This window comes from Sapajus apella, unplaced genomic scaffold, assembly GCF_009761245.1.
Source record: "Sapajus apella isolate SASKATOON/1434 unplaced genomic scaffold, GSC_monkey_1.0 scaffold16, whole genome shotgun sequence".
In the NCBI taxonomy this organism is placed as follows: Eukaryota; Metazoa; Chordata; class Mammalia; order Primates; family Cebidae; genus Sapajus; species Sapajus apella.
In genome coordinates this window covers 18,445,533-18,455,019 of record NW_022436956.1, presented here as the reverse complement: position 1 = coordinate 18,455,019, position 9,487 = coordinate 18,445,533, and positions in this window count along the sequence as shown.

The following is a 9,487-nucleotide window of genomic DNA, read 5'->3' as shown; positions in this document are numbered from 1 at the left end:
AGAAAGAAAGAAAGAAAGAAAGAAAGAAAGAAAGAAAGAAAGAAAGAAAGAAAGAAAGAAAGAAAGAAAAAGAAAGAAAGAGAAAGAAAGAAAGAGAAAGGAAAGAAAGAAAGAAAGAGAAAGAAAGAAAGTGAATTCAATCTTGAACACACTGATTAAAATAGAATAGGCTTTCTTCAGATATCTCTCTCTCTTTTGCAAGGAGCTGCTCTCCTCTATGCTTTCTTCTATTAAACTTTCCACTCCTCAAACCACTAAAAAACTTAAGTAATAAAATAAAATAGAATATCTAGCTGAGTGCAGTGGTTCTTGCCTATAATCCAAATACTTTGGGAGCCTGAGGCAGGAGGGTCACTTGAGCCCAGGAGTTCCTGACCAGCCTGGGCAACACAGCGAGATGCTGTCTCTACAAAAAATTTAAAATTTAGCCAGGCATGGTGGTGCAGACCTGTAGTCCCAGCTACTCAGGAGGCTGAAGTAAGAAGGATCCCTGAGCCCAGGAGTTTGAAGTTACAGTATATATACACACACGCATACACACCCATACATAATGTCTACACTGAGGGAAGTGATACCTATTGTACTCTGATCAGCACACTTTGAGCATGATGGCCCAGCTCACTCCAACTGGAATGAGTTCAGAGGAGTCAGTGTGAGACTCAAAATCATGCATTAAAAAGGATGGCTGAAGAAACTGGAAAAATAAAAGTCAGATGGGCCCAACAGCTTTCTTCTAATGGCAACATAACTATGACTCTACTTCCTGAACATAAGGAGGCAGTCCAGTGAAGAGGGAAATACCTTCCTGTCAGTCCTTAGATCACAATGAATCCCGGAGACGGTTCCATCTGTCCTTGCCCCAGGTTCATGTGACGCATTCCAACCCACATCAATTTACCACCGCCGGACGGCAGAAACTTAGGAACCATTCCTCTGCCTATTCAGTCTGTCCCTCAACTCTTCCTGCGACTCTCGGAACCCACTTTGAGAGCACCCTCCAAGGTAAAATACAGGCCTCCCTCTAGACCCTCTCCGCAGACCACCTCAGTGCTCTCCTAGGGTCCTGCATCCTTTTCCTCCTGCCTCCCCATCTGGTGTCAGCCTCTGGCACAGGTTGTCATGCTTGGTTCTGCTGTTGAACTTGGGGTAGAGGAGAGGGAAGAGGCCCTTTAGGAGAGACGTCCATGAACGCCATTAAACCTTCTGCGTGTGCTCATATGTCTATCAGCACTGTTCACAATAGCAAAAATATGGAATCAACCTCAACCTAAGTGGCCATCAATGGATGATTGTATAAAGAAAATGTAATATATATACACAATGGAATTACAATTTGGCCATAAAAAAAGAATGAACTCACAGTCTTCTGCAGCAAACTGAAAGCCATTATCTTAAGTGAAACAAGTCAGACACAGAAAAACATATATTGCATGTCCTCACTTGTAAGTGGGAGCTAAATAATGTGTACATGCTAGCCACGGTGTCTCATATCTGTAATCCCAGCACTTTGGGAGGCCAAGGTGGATGGATCACCTGAGGTCAGGAGTTCAAGACCAGCCTGGTCAACATGGCAAAACCCCATCTCTACTAAAAATACATAGGAAAAAAAAATAGCCAGGCATGGTAGTGTTTGCCTGTAATCCCAGCTATTCGGGAGCCTGAGGCAAGAGAATTGCTTGAACCCGGGAAGTAAAGGATACAGTGAGCCAAGATCGCATCATTTCACTCCAGCATGGGTGACTGAGCAGGACACCGTCTCAAAAAAAAAATAATAATAATGTGTACACATGGACATAGAGTATGGAATGTGAGACAATGGAGACTTGGAAGGGTGAGATGGTGGAGGGGGTGAATGATAAGAAATGACCTAATGGGCACCATGTACATTATTCAAGTGATTAATACTCCAAAAGCCCTCTCGCTCCCTTCCCTGTCCCCAGAGCTCCTGCTCTCTGCTTCCCTCCCTCTGATGCAGGGCGGATAGGCAGAGAACACAGGATGCTTCCTGTCCTGGGCCCTGCTCAGACCTCAGCGGTTCAGACAGAGCCCTCCCCACAGAGTTCTCACTACCTGCTCCCCTTATGACCACAGCTTCTCCTCGTCAACCACAAGTAAAATGGCCCTTGGCAGCCTGCTTTCTCCATCTCACAGGACTTCCATACACCTCACCCCACTCTGCCTCCTGCACTTCACACAGGCCAAAAATGTGACTTTCTTAACAAGCCAAAAAGCTGCCCAGCCTCTCGCAATATCCCACCCTTGAACTTTGAAGGCTAAGTCGAGAGTTTTACTTCTGTCAAAGCACAGCCAGTACAGAGGGCCAACCTTCTTCCCTCCCACTGAGGAACTGGAGGGGCCCCCTCAAGGTCTCACGAATACAGCCTTGCAGATTTGGAAGAAGAGAGAGAACAAAATCCCTTACTCAATTCTATTCCTCTTGTGCTCCTAGAGACTGACTGTTCATTTTCCTGCCCCTTAGGAGACACAGATACCATGGCAACCACACCAAGCCCGGGGGTAATGTGTTTTCCTATACGGAGTTCCACCCACCTAAGCAGGGGTCCACCATTGACCATCTTCGTCATAAGCCACCCTGCCCCCAACCTGCTCTACCCTCAAAGCCAAAAGAAAAAAACAAACAAACATGAAATGCTGGTGAAAAATGCTTTAGATGTCACTTTAAACGGCATGCCCTTAAATGTTAAATGCAGAGAACTCCCCACCCCACCCCATCCCCACCACTAGTTCTCATGTACCCAGCTTCAAATAAATTCAAACTGGGTCCTATCTGGACACCACTGACAGGGGACAATGGCTTATAGAAGGCTGCCATGAGATAGGCAAGAATAATGGGGACAGGGCAATCACTTCTCCCCTGACTCTAGACACCCCCTCTCCAGGAGACAGGAGACCTCACCTGTTGGACTATTCTTCTTCAGATAGAACATCCCTGAAGCCCAGCCAACAAGAGACACTGGCTCTCCAAACACGGCCAGAGAACAGTGACCCTGGTGTGTAGATAAGGCCAGGAATGAGACAAGAGAGGGTTCAACAGAGACTAGGACATGGCACTGAGGCAGCAGATATGCTCTTTAAGTATCCATTTTAAGAGAAGATACTATTTATTAAGCACCTGCTGCATGCCAGACACTATGCTAGATAACTTTATTTCAGATCTCCTCAATAGCCAGAAAATAATGTATTATCCTGATTTTACAAATAAGAAAATTGCGGCTCAGAGAAGTTAAGTAACTTGATAGGAGGTAACACTGACTAGTGTTTGGTGACCTCTCACTAGGAGACTGACCACTACTGGCTTCGCCTACTAAGCCCCGTTAATAAAGGGAAGGTCAGAAGGACCCCTGAACAAACTGAACTTCCCACTATGGTAAGGAGCAGAAGGGAGCTGCTTTTCAGCAGTTGGAAGCCCCAGAGGAAACAGCCCCAGGAGATGTTAAATACTGCCTGAAGCCCCTTCACATGGCTCCATCCTGCAGCATTATTTTTTCCCCATGCAGCAAATATATCCAGCTCGTGCAAAAGGAAACTGCCCTAGGCTGGGAGCCCACTACTTATCTGCATCAAGAGCTAAGCCAGCCAAAGCAGGAGACGGCCATCCAGGGTGGGAACAGCACTGCCAGGCTTGATAGGGACACAGTGACCAGGGTAAGGTGCCCAAACTCTCTGTCAACAAGGAATCAGCATGAAGGTCCTAACTATTACTTCAGGGTATATGGGGGACAACATGGAGGAGTTTATCCTGCTGGGATATCCCAACCCCCCTTTTCTTGGGAGACCCAGAAATGTGGCTTTCCCTAATCTGCAACTATTCACAGACTGATCTCTCCCTGACAACAGAGGTAATGTACGTATGCACTAAACATACATGTTTGACACACAGTAAGTTCTTAATGAAAGAGAGCAATTAAAATGATAATTATTTTCCCAGACAGGCATTCCTCTCCTCCCAGAGGTCTCGTCTTCCACCTCCCAAGACCCTGGTAAAAACAGTCAAGGGCGAGTGCCCCTCTAACACACTTGAGATCTTCAAAGCCAGGTTCCAAACTGAAACTACCAGCAAGCAATTCTTCCAGGACTGGGGAACTAGCCCCAACTATGCTATGGACCTCCTTGCAGAGGCTACAAACTGCTCTGGGCAGGAAACATTCCCTTGGACTTCCCCCTCACCTCTTACCTTGCAGCTGGGGTAAAGATAGGTAGGGGTGACTGCTGTAGGGAGAGATTTCTGTTCTTTAAGATTCTGACTCTTTCCCAGCTCAGAGAGATTTTGAGCAAGTTAACCTGTTGGCACAAATATTTCCTCTCCTAATAAAACAAAGGGAAAATAAAGAAAACGGGTCCTGTTTACTAAGCACTAGAGATTGCTCCTATTTTTTGGAGATGGGAGTCTCGCTCTGTTGCTCAGGCTGAAGTTCAGTGGCTGATCTCAGCTCACTGCAACCTCCACCTCCCAGGTTCAAGCGATTCTCCCTGCCTCAGCCTCCCGAGTAGCTGAGATTACAGGCACCCACAACCATGCCTGGCTAATTTTTAGTAGAGACAGTATTTCACCTTGTTGGCCAGGCTGGTCTCGAACTCCTGACCTCAGGTGATCCACCTGCCTTGGCCTCCCAAAGTGCTGGGATTACAGGCGTGAGATTGCATTTTCACATGTGACAGGATAAAGTCACATACCTTGTAATTCCTTTGCTGACAGAGGGCGCTGGATGTGATATGCAGAGAAAGACTGACACCTTTTTCGCCTGACTGCTCTCTGTCCCCTCCCATGGGCTGGGCTCACAGGTACCACCTGAGTATCAACCTACCACCAAGATTGCCTACATGCCCTTGTTTTCCGAAAGGGTGAAGCTGTGTAAGGCCAAGATCAACAGCATCAAATTTTAATCATTCAGATACGAAGGACGGACTGAGTCATTCCAGTCTATTACTACTACTATTATATTCTATCTGAGACAGAGTGTCTGCTCAGTGGTTCTTTGTTTTTACATTTTTTAAATTTTTATTTATTTCATTGAGATGGGGTTTCATTGTCCAGGCTGGTCCCGAACTCCTGTGCTTAAGTGATCCTTCCACCTTGACCTCCTGAGTAGCTGGAATTACAGGAATGCACTACCATGCCTGGTCTAATATTTTTGAATTCAGATACAATTATTGTACCATAAGGTTCACCCTTTGAAAGTGTACAATTCAGAGATTTTTCACATTGCTCATGGCTTCTTAAGTCTAAACCGGAAAGTAGAGAAGGCATAAAAAAGAAAGGAGAGCAAGAGGGTCTGATTTGGCTAAAAGGAAAAAAAATCTTCCATGTAGAGAAAGGTTTCCAAAGCTCAAGTAAGGGAGAGTCTGATCAAAACCTAAACACTAGGTCTCTCTCTTGAAAATCTTTTCCATATTGGAAACAGGATTATGTTCTAGATCTAAGGCCTATTATTATGAAGTGTGTATGGACCCAGGGCCCTGCTTTCACCAGCCTAGAAAAGGCATATCACACTGCCCTCTAGCAGACAGCCTAGGAAATGATAGTCAGCTAGTGGCCGGACAGGCTTGGGATCTCTGCCCTACAAGATGCGCTATGTTCTCACACTTAAAGGCAGAGAAATTGGAGGGGGTGGAGTTTTAAAATGTTCACTAATGCCTACTAAATAAACACATTGCTCACCTGGAATAGAATCTAGCTGCTTCCCCTACACCTCAGTCTCTGCTTAAAAATAAATAATACATTCCTTTGTTAAGGGAAAAAAAGTGATTTCAGATTTCTAGAGCCTCTGAGCCTCTTAGAGTGAGGTGTTCCTAAGAAACAGTGTGGGGTCAAATGAAGTTAAAGCCCGAACCCATATGGAAACAAAACCTAGCTGTGCAGAAGAGGTGTGACAATGGGCCAGGAGTTGCATGCCTCCTCTGCCACCTTGGGGAGGTGAGACAATAGCATCACTTAGCCCGCAAGTTTGAGGCTGCAATGAGCATGCCGCAGCACTCCAGCCTAGGCAGCAGAGCAAGACTTGAACTGTAAAAATAAATTGTATTGATTTAATAAATATTTAATGTTATATTTAATATAAAGAATTATTTTAATACATTAAATGTAATGTAGGCCGGGCGCGGTGGCTCAAGCCTGTAATCCCAGCACTTTGGGAGGCCGAGGCGGGTGGATCACGAGGTCAAGAGATCAAGACCATCCTGGTCAACACGGTGAAACCCCGTCTCTACTAAAGCTACAAAAAATCAGCTGGGCATGGTGGCGCGTGCCTGTAATCCCAGCTACTCAGGAGGCTGAGGCAGGAGAATTGCCTGAACCCAGGAGGCGGAGGTTGCAGTGAGTCGAGATCGCGCCATTGCACTCCAGCCTGGGAAACAAGAGCGAAACTCCGTCTCAAAAAGAAAAAAAAAAAAAAAAAAAAAAGTAATGTAATATATTTAATAAAATTTTATATTATATAAATATGAAATTTTAATATAAAATTAAATATTTTAATATAAAATTTATATTATAAATACTATTTAATACATTAAATATAATTTAAATATTTAATAAATTTTATATAAATATGAAATTTTAATATAACATATTTTAATATCAAATTTATATTATAAATACTAATTAATAATACATATAATATAAATATTTAATAAAATTCTATTTATTTAAATAAAATTTATTTAGAAGTATTTCCATCTCATAAATGCTGACTCTAGACACAATTCCAGTCTTCCTTTTATCTCCCTACCTAAGCCCTTCTTTGACAATCACTGGCCAGAGTTAGGGAAGAGACATCCTTAACTTGGTAGTAACCCCAGCTGATACTCTCCACTTAGAAAATGGAGTCCCTTTGGGATTTTCAGGTCTCAAAACTATTTCAAAATCCACATATTTCTTAAATGGCTGCAGGATGGACAGCCTTTCTTCAGGAGTCTGAGAAGTGCATAATGTGGCAAAGAGAACGTGTCCAACGACATCCATTTATCCCTTCTTCCTGATGCCTATTATATTCCTCAGGCTCCTTTGCCTTAAGAGGGAGCCTTGCAACTAGGTTCTTACCAATAGAATATGAGAAGTGTATACTACTTCTAGAGCTGGCCCATAACATCTGCCAAGCAATCCTTCAAGTTCCGCTCAACTCACTAAAATGGTAATGCCCAATGTAACCTTGCAACTCACTAAAATGGTAATGCCCAATGCAACCTTGGAAGCCATAGTGAAGTTGGCATCTGCCTGATCCCTAAACAACTACATAGAGTATCCCACTCCTATTTTCTCAACCTGAAATGACCTGGATATTACATGAGTGAGCGGGGGGACCGTCTACTTTGGAGTCTGCTTTAGCAGTTTAGTCTACCCTAATATGGGTACTAAATGTCAGTTCCATGAAACACGACCTTGCTTCTGGAGCTGCCCTTAGGGCTTCAGGTGCACAGAACTGAGTTGCTCACAGGCCTGAGTTCATGACACACTATCACTTTCATCCATGCAAAGCCCTGTCTGCTTCCCTTTCCCCTCTTCATTCTCCATTCTAGTCTCATTCTATTCCCTCCCACAAACCCTATTCTACTGATTAAGGTGTACATCCTCCTTACAAAATTATGTCGCTTTGTGTGTTTACTTTATATAGCTGATTTTTGCTGTAAATTTCATTCCTATTTTTTTCACTTAGAGTCTATCATTTTACTAAATTCCTAACAGCTTGCATTTGACTTAAAAAAAAAAACTCCATTATATGTATATACCAGATTTTACTTATCAATTTCCTTAGTGATGGACACCCGAGTTGTTTCCAAATTCTTGCCACCCAAACTACACATAGAAAAACATCGTTGTATCTACTGCTCAAGGACTTACGCAGATTTCTCTGAAGGATATAGTCAAGAGTGGAACTACTTTGAAGTATGTACACATTTAAAGTATTAGTTATCTGTTGCTTTATAACAATTGTTATGGTTTTAACTGCAACTTCTGTTGCTTACCTATCCTAAATGCAAAATTACCTTCCCTAAATGCTTTAGCAGCTTAAAATAATAACAATTCACAGAATGAGGAAACTATTTACAAATTTTATATCTAGCAAAGGATTTATAATCAAGATATATATAAAGAACCCTTTACATAAGAGTATGCTTGTGTATGTGTATATAAAACCAATAAACCAAATGAAAAATGGGCAAAGTATTTGAATAAAGATTTCTTCAAAAGATAAAGATGCTCAACATCACTAGCCACCAGAAAAATGCAAATAAAAACTTCAATGAGATATACCATCTCCTACCCACTAGGATGGCTGTAATCAAAAAGACAAATAATAAGTGTTGGTAAGTATGTGGAGAAATTGGAACGCGCACACATTCCTTTGGAATAAGTTTGGCAGTTCCTCAAAAAGTTAAACATGGAGTTACATATGACCCAGCAATTCCACTCCTAGGAATATAACCAAGAAAAAGGAAAATATACATCCATACAAAAACTTATACATGAATTGTCTATAGCAGCATTATTCATAATACCCCAGAAGTGGAAACAACTTGAACGTCCACCAAATGATGCATAAATGTGGTATATCTGCACGAGGGAATATTATTCAGCCATAAAAAGGAATGAAGTGCTGATGCATGCTACAACATGGACGAACCTTGAAAATATTAGGCTAAGCACAAAAAGCCAGACACAAAAGGCCAAACAGTATATGATAGCCCCATTTATATCTTATTAGTATATGAAAGTCCAGAACAGGCACACTACAGAGACAGAAAGATTAGCATTTGCCTAAAGCTGGAGAAGTTAGGGGAAAGTGAGGAGTGACCACTAATGGGTACAAGGTTTCTTGTATCCACAAGATGATAAAAATGTTTTAAAATTGTGATGGTTGTACAACTCTGTGATATACTGCAAACCACTAAATCATACGCCTTAAGTGGGTGAACTATGTAGTATGTGAATTGTATCTCAATAAAGCTATTTTTACAAAATACTAAACATTTATTATCTCAGAGTTTCTTTGGTTCAAGAATCTGGAGCTGGGTGTTCTAGGTCAGGATCTCTCACGAGGTTGTTGATCAGGGCTGCAAGCCCCTGAAGGCCTGAGTACAGCTGGCAGTTCTACTTCCAAGGTGATTTACTCCTACAGTCGGCAATTTGGTGCTGGCTGTTGGTGAGAGGCCTCAGTGCCTCTCCACCTGGGCCTCTCCAGAGAGCTGCTTGAGCCTCATGATATGGAAGCTAGAGCAAGGATCCAAGACAGCACAAGACAGATGTTTCAATGCCATTTATGACCTACCTTTATAAGCCACACATTTCTAGTACATCTTAGTACTAGAAATGGTTACACAGGTCAACCTTATTCATTGTGGGAGAGGACTATACAAGGGTTTATATACCAGAGGGCAGGGATCATTGGGGCCCATCTTGAAAGCTGGCTGTCCCACTTGATGATAATGATTACAGTGGTAATAACAGCTAATAATTTTGTGACACTACTGT